The sequence below is a fragment of the Brachionichthys hirsutus genome, chromosome 8, assembly GCF_040956055.1.
Source record: "Brachionichthys hirsutus isolate HB-005 chromosome 8, CSIRO-AGI_Bhir_v1, whole genome shotgun sequence".
Taxonomy (NCBI): Eukaryota; Metazoa; Chordata; class Actinopteri; order Lophiiformes; family Brachionichthyidae; genus Brachionichthys; species Brachionichthys hirsutus.
In genome coordinates this window covers 11616682-11625079 of record NC_090904.1, presented here as the reverse complement: position 1 = coordinate 11625079, position 8398 = coordinate 11616682, and positions in this window count along the sequence as shown.

The following is an 8398-nucleotide window of genomic DNA, read 5'->3' as shown; positions in this document are numbered from 1 at the left end:
TTAAAGTCCGGAGAAGATCCGAGAGTAAATAGTACTCTGAAACAGAAGTTGACAAAGTTTCTTTTTATATCTCCTAAATTGGATAAAGGTGAGGCTGGTTCACCCACAGCACACAGTTTTGACAGTTGCCGCAAATGAAACTGTTCTGTCCCTATGGCAAATGGGATGCAACAAAAAATAAGGAGCCATTCGAGTCCAAAGCCTTCTTTTATCCCGAGTCGTCCTGCTTCCAGCTGATCGCCGTCATCCTTCAGTCTAAAGTGTTGTTTCGCTGTCAGCATATTAACACTCTTTCAAAGCCCTCTTGGAAAAGTCCTGTTTTCTTTTACAATTGCAGCTAGAGGAGACAAATCTATCATTTGAGCAGCAAAACGCGATAGCACCCCCCACCCTGTATGCCACAGCTTGCTTCATGAGGTGTAAGTGATCTTGAATCCATTATTTATGACCTCCTATCGCTACCATTACAGAGAAGAGTGGGACCTTGCTGTAAGTAGCGCTGTTGTGCTAAACAATTCTCCTGCAGAGAGAGAGAAAAAAGGCTCTTGTGCCCTCGCACTAACAAATCAACTTTGATTGATGCTCTCCTCCGTCACGGCATGCAACGTTTTACAGCAGCCGACGGGGAAGGGAGACCCGGGTCGATGCCGAGCAACGCGCTGAGCCGTGAGGTGTTGCCGAGGAGGCTGCGTCCCGGTGACAAGAGGACTCAAAGGTTTATGGATGACATATTAACACCTGACAATATCAATACACCTTTACTGATTACTCTATAATATCCTGTTACTTTCTCACAGGCTGGAGTGTGTTTGAGGATGAAATGATAACCCTTAGAAACCAAGTTGAGCACTATGCATTCTTGCCGTCAGGTCAGACGTCCCAAAAGCAAAATGTCAACATTTATCTTACAAAATAATTGCATGTCGCTGCAAACGTAATGATCCAAGAGGCTCTAATCTGGATAATTAATCTCATGGTCATTGCAGCAATAAGGCCGTCTCAAAAGAGACTAAATGTTTGCGTGTCAGGCGTCGGCCATCTTCAATCACTTGAAATGAGCAGTCGGTGGATGAGCAGCAGCAGCTTTATCTCCTGAGACATCGCACCAGGCGGCGGTGGGGACAGAATCTCTGACATTGGATGCTGTTTTGGGTTCAAAGTAGGATTACCAAATTTTTTGCACATTTTGATAAACGGTTGTGTAAATTAGACTTTGATGCTAATTCGAGTCTCTGTTTTTGAGTTTTTTTGCGACAGCCTGAGTCGCTGAAGGCACCGGATCATCGTGGCTATGTTTGTTAGCTCATATGTTATTTATTAAAAGGCTGTTAAGGTCTCCACATGCTACCTGCTGACGGTACGTGAAGTGACTTCAAATGGCTGCAGCGTGTCCGCAGATGGGCCGCCAGTTAGTGAAAGAGTGAGCGCCATGTTTTCATTTAAGCGATTGGTGACTTACAGTAACACCGCTGTGATTGGTTTCTGTTCAAATTCACCACCAAGAAGTGTCTTTGAAAAAACCCAATTCAAGTGGCCACATCTTGAATCCACACCGTAAACGCATCAGGCTTTTATTCAACATTAATACGGAACCGGGGGAAACATTGCACTCTGAATTCTCTAATTACAATGCAGCTAATGTGTTATTTCCTCCCCATGTGGGATTACTTTCATCTTTCCCATTAAGATGCACATTTTGTTTGGATACTCAAATTACAAAGCCCATATTAAATCTGACTGTGCAAAAGGCATTGATCATAGCCCCCGATAGCTGCACTCCAACTTTGATTTAATTTGCACTTCCATTAATATCTATGAGACGTCCGATTGTCGTCTTGGGCATATTGATGGTATTGTAAGCCCTGCCTTCATATAATGTTCCCCAGCGGCAATGAGGAAATGTTACAGAGAATTAGGCCGAGAAGCAGACTCAGTGGAACTGGCACCGCAGTCGGAAATTCATTACCCTAATAAATAGAGGAGGGAAAAGCGAGAATCTTAAGAGAAATTTCTCTCTCTCCATCTCTTTCTCTCCTGCTCTCTCTCTCTCTCACAACAAGAACACACACAAAAAAGACTTCACTTTGGCCTGAGAGTGGATGAGGATAACTTGGGTGCTTCTCATAATTGCTGCCTTTGCACCCAAGGGTCTTCTTGTGACCCTGAGAAGTCTTTAAAGTGCGTCTGACGATTCGGTAGAAAAGCAGTCGGTGCCGCCTGTCCATCACGAAGCTTTGTATCCACACACGCTAAAGCTATTTGATATATGTGGCCGCATCTCTTTGATCATTACATTAATGAGAATGCAGAATAAATCTCATTAAAATCTTCCGAATAGAATGAAAGAAAACGCAATACAGTTGTAAATCCATTGTGAGCTAGATAAGTGTCAAGCCGAGGTGATTTCTTATGTTGATTAATGAAGTGTCAAGTGAGTATATGTACTGTTGCCTCCCTTTTGTTAAAGGCTTGACATGTAGTTTTCTATAGGGAAAACACCACTGGAGCCTAGAGACGTGAGTTATGCTGTAATTAATGCAATCATGAAGATGAAAATAGCTGTTGTTGCAACTCGAAAACGACGAAGAGCGAACAAAGAACGTGTAATCAGAGGAGGCGGGGGAAGATTTATTGTTAGGCGACTGTGTTCAGAGACTCCGGTGTCCTCTGAGGCCGCCGCCGAGGCGCAACAGTGTACAGTACACAGCATCTCTGGAACAGCTATGTTATAGTCCGCCCCTCTCTTATTGCAGCGCGGCTTTCGCTCCAGACATCTGCAAGCTTTTTCAGTTGATGGCACAATTTCCTTTTTTGTTTTTTAAAAAGGGGGGGTCGGCTTCTCTTATGATTCTGCCAGAGTGATTCATTTGCAGGTCATTAAAAAAAAAAAAAAAGTCCTCTTTTGAAAGCATTAGGCTGCTCAGGTGGCGAAGCCTGTGCAGGGGAGACATGTCGTAAATACAGGCAGCTACATTTCAAATGCCATAAATAGGGGACACCTAAGGACCTTGCATGATTGCAGACATCTAATCATTTAATTTATGCGCGTCTAAAGGAGCCCTCATTAACATTCAAGTAGCACTCAACTGTCTAGCGGGATCATTCCGAAGGCGGCATCACTCCGGGATGGAACGTACAGTATCTATTTGGGCAACGCAGCATGGCTACACACTCAGCAAGCACCTTCTCGCTTTGCCTCTCAATGTCACGAGAGACACAGCATGTAACTCTCATAACTTACAGTGTGTGATTTGTGATCCAGTGATTGTGTTGCTGTTAATGTGGAGAACCTTTTGACAAAGTTAAAGTCATATTCTCGAGGTCGCGGCACACAGCTTTGGGAACGAACACTTCCGCCCGCGTTCTAAAAGCCATCCGGACAAAAGGCGCCTCTTGGGATGCATTTGCAGACAATCATCGTCAGTATTATGATGAAGGCAAGCCAAGCCTGTGATGTTTATTTCGGAAGACTGTCTGAAGTCTTTGTTAGCGCCGCAATGCCGTAACACACCTCAGTGTCTGCACAGCAGATACATGCATGACGGAAACTCGATAATAATTGGCGTGGATTGCTTTTTACACGTGCTGATTGCTGACAGCTGCTTTGTTCTATGGTCATATGTTGATAGAAGATTCTTAGATTTTCCCTTACCAGACTAAAATAATGTGGCAAATGTCCACTGCAAAATGCAATTCCATATTTCCCTGTCTTCTATGATGATCCGTGCATTATCGATTGCTTGATGACAGGGCTTATTTACTTTTGCCCGGAATATGTGCAGCAGTTTAAGTCTTAGTATGTTTTTTATGACTTAAATGGAAATTAAAAAGACGGTTTGAGATTAGCTTGCAGTTAATATTAGGGTAATTATTCCAGAAGGGAGAATAGAAAGTTTGACAGGTGTTGTAAATAATCGATGAAACCATCCACAGGCCTTAAAAAACAGACTAACTCAGAGACATCTTGAGATCTTGTTAAGTTTATGGTGTAAATGCACAATGTCTGGAAGCGCAGCAACCCCCACCACTTTATAGGGTAAGGCAAAAGGAGGCTTTTTAAGGTTAAACACTTAATTTTAAGCGATGCACATGGAGCGAGAGATGCATGCTTTTTGCTCTATCGGAAGTATCCAGCACCATTTTGATGTCTCTAACAAGAACACAATAAATTGTTCCTCATTATTCAGTAATTAACTCCAATGTGCCGGGTCCCCATCCCCCTGTGCCACGCTGTAAATCACCACCCTCCTCCCCGTTTCTCCTCCTGATACACGGCTCTTTAATTTCCTCTATACTGTGGGGGGTGGGGGCAAAATAAAATGGAAAGGGGGCATGCACAGCTTGACGTACTCCATCATCCCCTTGCCACCCTCTTGTCACCTCCTCGCCTTATCTGAGCCACACCCTCCTCCTTCCACCCTCCCATGCCGGGGCCAGCTCCTCGCTAAAGTGTGCTTTCCCTGCGGGACACCACCTGTTTAAAAGCAAGCGAGAGATCGTTTGAGCTGGTTTTGCAGGCTCAAGTCACGTTCTACGTAGCGCGGGGCGCTGCAATCTCACTATCAAGGCATCAAAATTCGCCCCCTGGCCCCGTTCACTGTCTTTTCGCGAGGCTGTCTCCTTCCTCTGCTCTTAATTGTTAAAATGAGGTCATTAAATGCAGACTAAGTCAAATCACCTGTCATTTCATCTGGGATTCATCAGATGATTGAAAGATATCATAAAAATTTGCCCAGGGCCTGGTTTTTACTGCGCCTGCTGGGAGCTCCCTTTGTATCTTGACAATCTCTGCCCATGGGCGCACGACTCGCTTTACTTTCTCAGGCGGAGACGAGGCGAGTTGTCTTGGGTGACACACATCCATGCTCGTGGCCCAAATATAGATTCAAGAGAGTCAGTAGTGTCAGGAGCAATTCCTGGAGGATGTTGCAGGAAGTGTTCATTTTCCACTGTACTATTAATGCCCCTGACCTAATTGAGGAGGATGCACACAGACATACACACACACATGCACGCGCATGCACGCCCATGCACACACCACTTTTCTGTATGGAAGGGAGGTCAGGTTCATCTGAGGGGGTAATTGTCAAATTGGCATGTAAACTGGGACAAAAGAAGAAAAAATGAGGACGGTTAAGACATTTCTTGATAGATTTGTCGTGAATTTGTACCTGCCACATTCACATATGTCGTCTGGGAAAAATATAAATTTAGTTGCCTGTATTAAAGAACGTTATTATATGCTTGTGTCATAGTTTTGTTAGTTATTTTGTCAGTTGTCGTACTTTGACAGCGTTCTGCATCATGCATGCAAAAGGGACGTGCATCAAATGCTTGAAGTGACCTAATCTTAAAATTCACCCAAACACTCCTCACCTTGTGGCAGCTGGATTGTTCGCAGCGAGGTACACAAAGCAGTACTCTCAGCCACTTAAAAATGCTCCACTTACTCACAAAAATCAAAGTGAAAATGTTGGCGATATTAACACAGAAAGGCCATTAGATAAACAGCCCTAAATTATTCTGTAGGCACGATGCTACCCAAAGCATCGGGACTCCATTTTCCACTTGGACTTAGTCTTGAGGGTCACTACATAAGACGCTGACAAACCCGCTGTTTGAAATAAAAACCCTCTAAACACATGGCATTAATATTTAATGGTGCTGCTTCCTCGGGAGGCCACTCTGGGCTGCAGCGTAGTGTCTGAAGGGAAGGCTGTATTAGTGATGTGTGCTCTGGAGGAAGAGCAGCTTCATACTAATGAAGCGATCAGGGCCCAAACTGAGGAGGAAGCTCGTATACAATTAGTGAGCAGAGATGCATGTAAACACGTTGGAGCAGCCAGATTAGATCACTTCGTTAATGCGAGTCGTGTGTCGCCGAGCACAACAAGCGGAACAACGTGCAGGATTTTAAAGCATTTCGCCTTTAATCGCTTCAAAATTACAGTTTCTTTCTGACCCTCTGCACAAGTGTTTTACATTAGCTATAACGCTATATTCTAAGCAGCCATTTCACAGCATGCACATGTTGTGCAGCAGTGAAAATCACCTGACCTTGACAGCATCCGCTCCCCCACCGGTACGGGACAGCGTAGAATGTGGCCAGTAAAGGACAGGTCATTTGGATGCTATTAAATAGCATTAAAGTTCCTGAAGTCCACCCTACTCCCAAAGCCATCCGGTAATTTTAAAGAGATCCAGCGAGTTTAAGATGTGCAGATGTTTTTGCTTTAAAACTGGCATCTGTTTATGCAGACACACTTTATGTTCGAAAAAATAACCCCACAAAGGACCTGGACTAGGTTTTATGGAGCAGTATCAGCTCGAGCACTCAGCTTTGTAATTGTGCTGCAGTCGGTAATGAGAAAATTGGTCACAAGCAGTGTTCCCTGTAGATGTAACCCGCAACATACAATTTTGCACAGCATGTGCAGTATATAGATTCATTTTAATATGAACATGGCTGTTTGAGCTCCATCGCTGCTGTCAGGAGATCTAATGTGATCACAGCACCTAACGAAGGATGGCATACCATCTAAAAATACTAAAGTGTAGCTGACCTTTAAAGCAGTACATAAGAGAAATAGTGGGAATGGATATGGATTTTCCAAAATTCAAATTGAAATAAAAGAAATTGATTTGCCTTCATGATTATCCTTTTGACATGAAAAAAAGTTGATGGTTCAGAATAATTATGGGTTAGTGTTTTGGCTTGAAGTGCAGTAAAGTTTGTTGCAGTGAGGCAGCATGTGCAATTTGGGCAGCCAGTGGAAATTAAGTGTGTGAAATTAACTTGTTTAAATGAAGGTTTGTACATTATAAAAGGAATTTAAATACTAAGTGTAAATTAATAGCACATTTAAATATGTTAAAAATGTACCAGAGGAAATCATGAAACCGTTTTTAAAGTGTCACAGTCAGGTTTTACTCTGATTAATCAAAGGTATTACAATATGTGTGAAGTTCAACTCTAATCTTCCCACAAATGAATAAGACATGTATTAATACCCAAAGTGTTTATTTTTCAAACTCATTTCTGAGCCACATTTATAGAAATAATCCCTCATTGTATTTCTGCTTCACTCCTGAAAATAAATATTTGTACCATTTGATATACACATGTCTCAGGGCTGTACTCCTACAGTAAAATCATCGTAGTAACAGCAGGCGATAGCAGCACTTCTGGACTGTAATAGTCCCCTTGTTTGTGAAGGGAGATGACTCTCTTGGTCTGCATAAATAACAAATGCTTTGTAGCTGAAGATAATCCGGTAACGCTGCTGCCGCGTTCCTCCGCTCGCACGCTGCCTTCTCCGATGCCCCAGAACATTGTTGTCCTGTATACTCTTCTCACACTGACATCCCAGCATCACATCCCATTATGTGACAAGGACATTTTCCAGACTGAAGTGATCCAAACAGCGATCTAGCACTTGAGAGAACTGTCTTTGATAACAGAGGTCGAGGGGAGCGACAAGGACGAGTGTCCTACAAATGCCACATCCAACGGCTCCCGAGCGTCCAGTGGCACTTGAACTGAAATGAATGCATTTTACAGAGGACAGGCTTCAAGATCTTTTTTTTTTCTCACATACTTCAGAAAGACTATCATGATGAAGCTGGGATGCTTGTTGATGTCAGTTTGAGGAGCGACAGAATTCACAGACTTGGCTGGTCAAAAAAACGCCAACCCCACGATACGCTGACAACGCTTCCGGTTTATATCCCGCCTCTCGCCCATAGACAAGCTGGGATAGGCTCCAGCAACACCCGTGGCCAGGAAGGTGGATAAAGCAGACCAGATCGGCCATTACCATTAGCATCCTATTAGAGATAGCATAATTCAGAAACCTCCATGGCCAACTCCAAGCAGTCAGCTGTATCCTGACAGGAAGTGAATAGACCGCAGTCCAAGCCTATGCAAGAGTATGCATTACCGTTGGTCCGCTTTGGTGGCAACTTGGTTGTGGTTGGGGCAACAGGGATAGGCAACTCTCTCACAGGAAGGCGGCAACATGAGGATCATATCGTGGAAGTGGCAGAACAGACAGTTCAAGGCCATTCCTGCACAGTCTGGATAGAACACATAGGACACAGTCAGCAAAAGCATTCAAAACACGCCTTGTTTTGTATTTATTTCATGACTTCACACATCTGTGAGACGATGTGTGATGAACTGTGTCTAAATCATCTCGGGAAACAGATCATCCGTGTCGTTATAACAGCGGCTGCTCTCCGCTTATATATTGGAACATTTTAAAAGCTTCCTTTGCTTCCTTTGCACATGAATAATTTAAGAAAGCCTTGATCCTTCACAGGGAGGCAAGCAGGAACGTTGTTTGGAGGCATAATCAATTACCAGAAGTCTTTCCTGTACACTTTGCCAAGAGCGTTT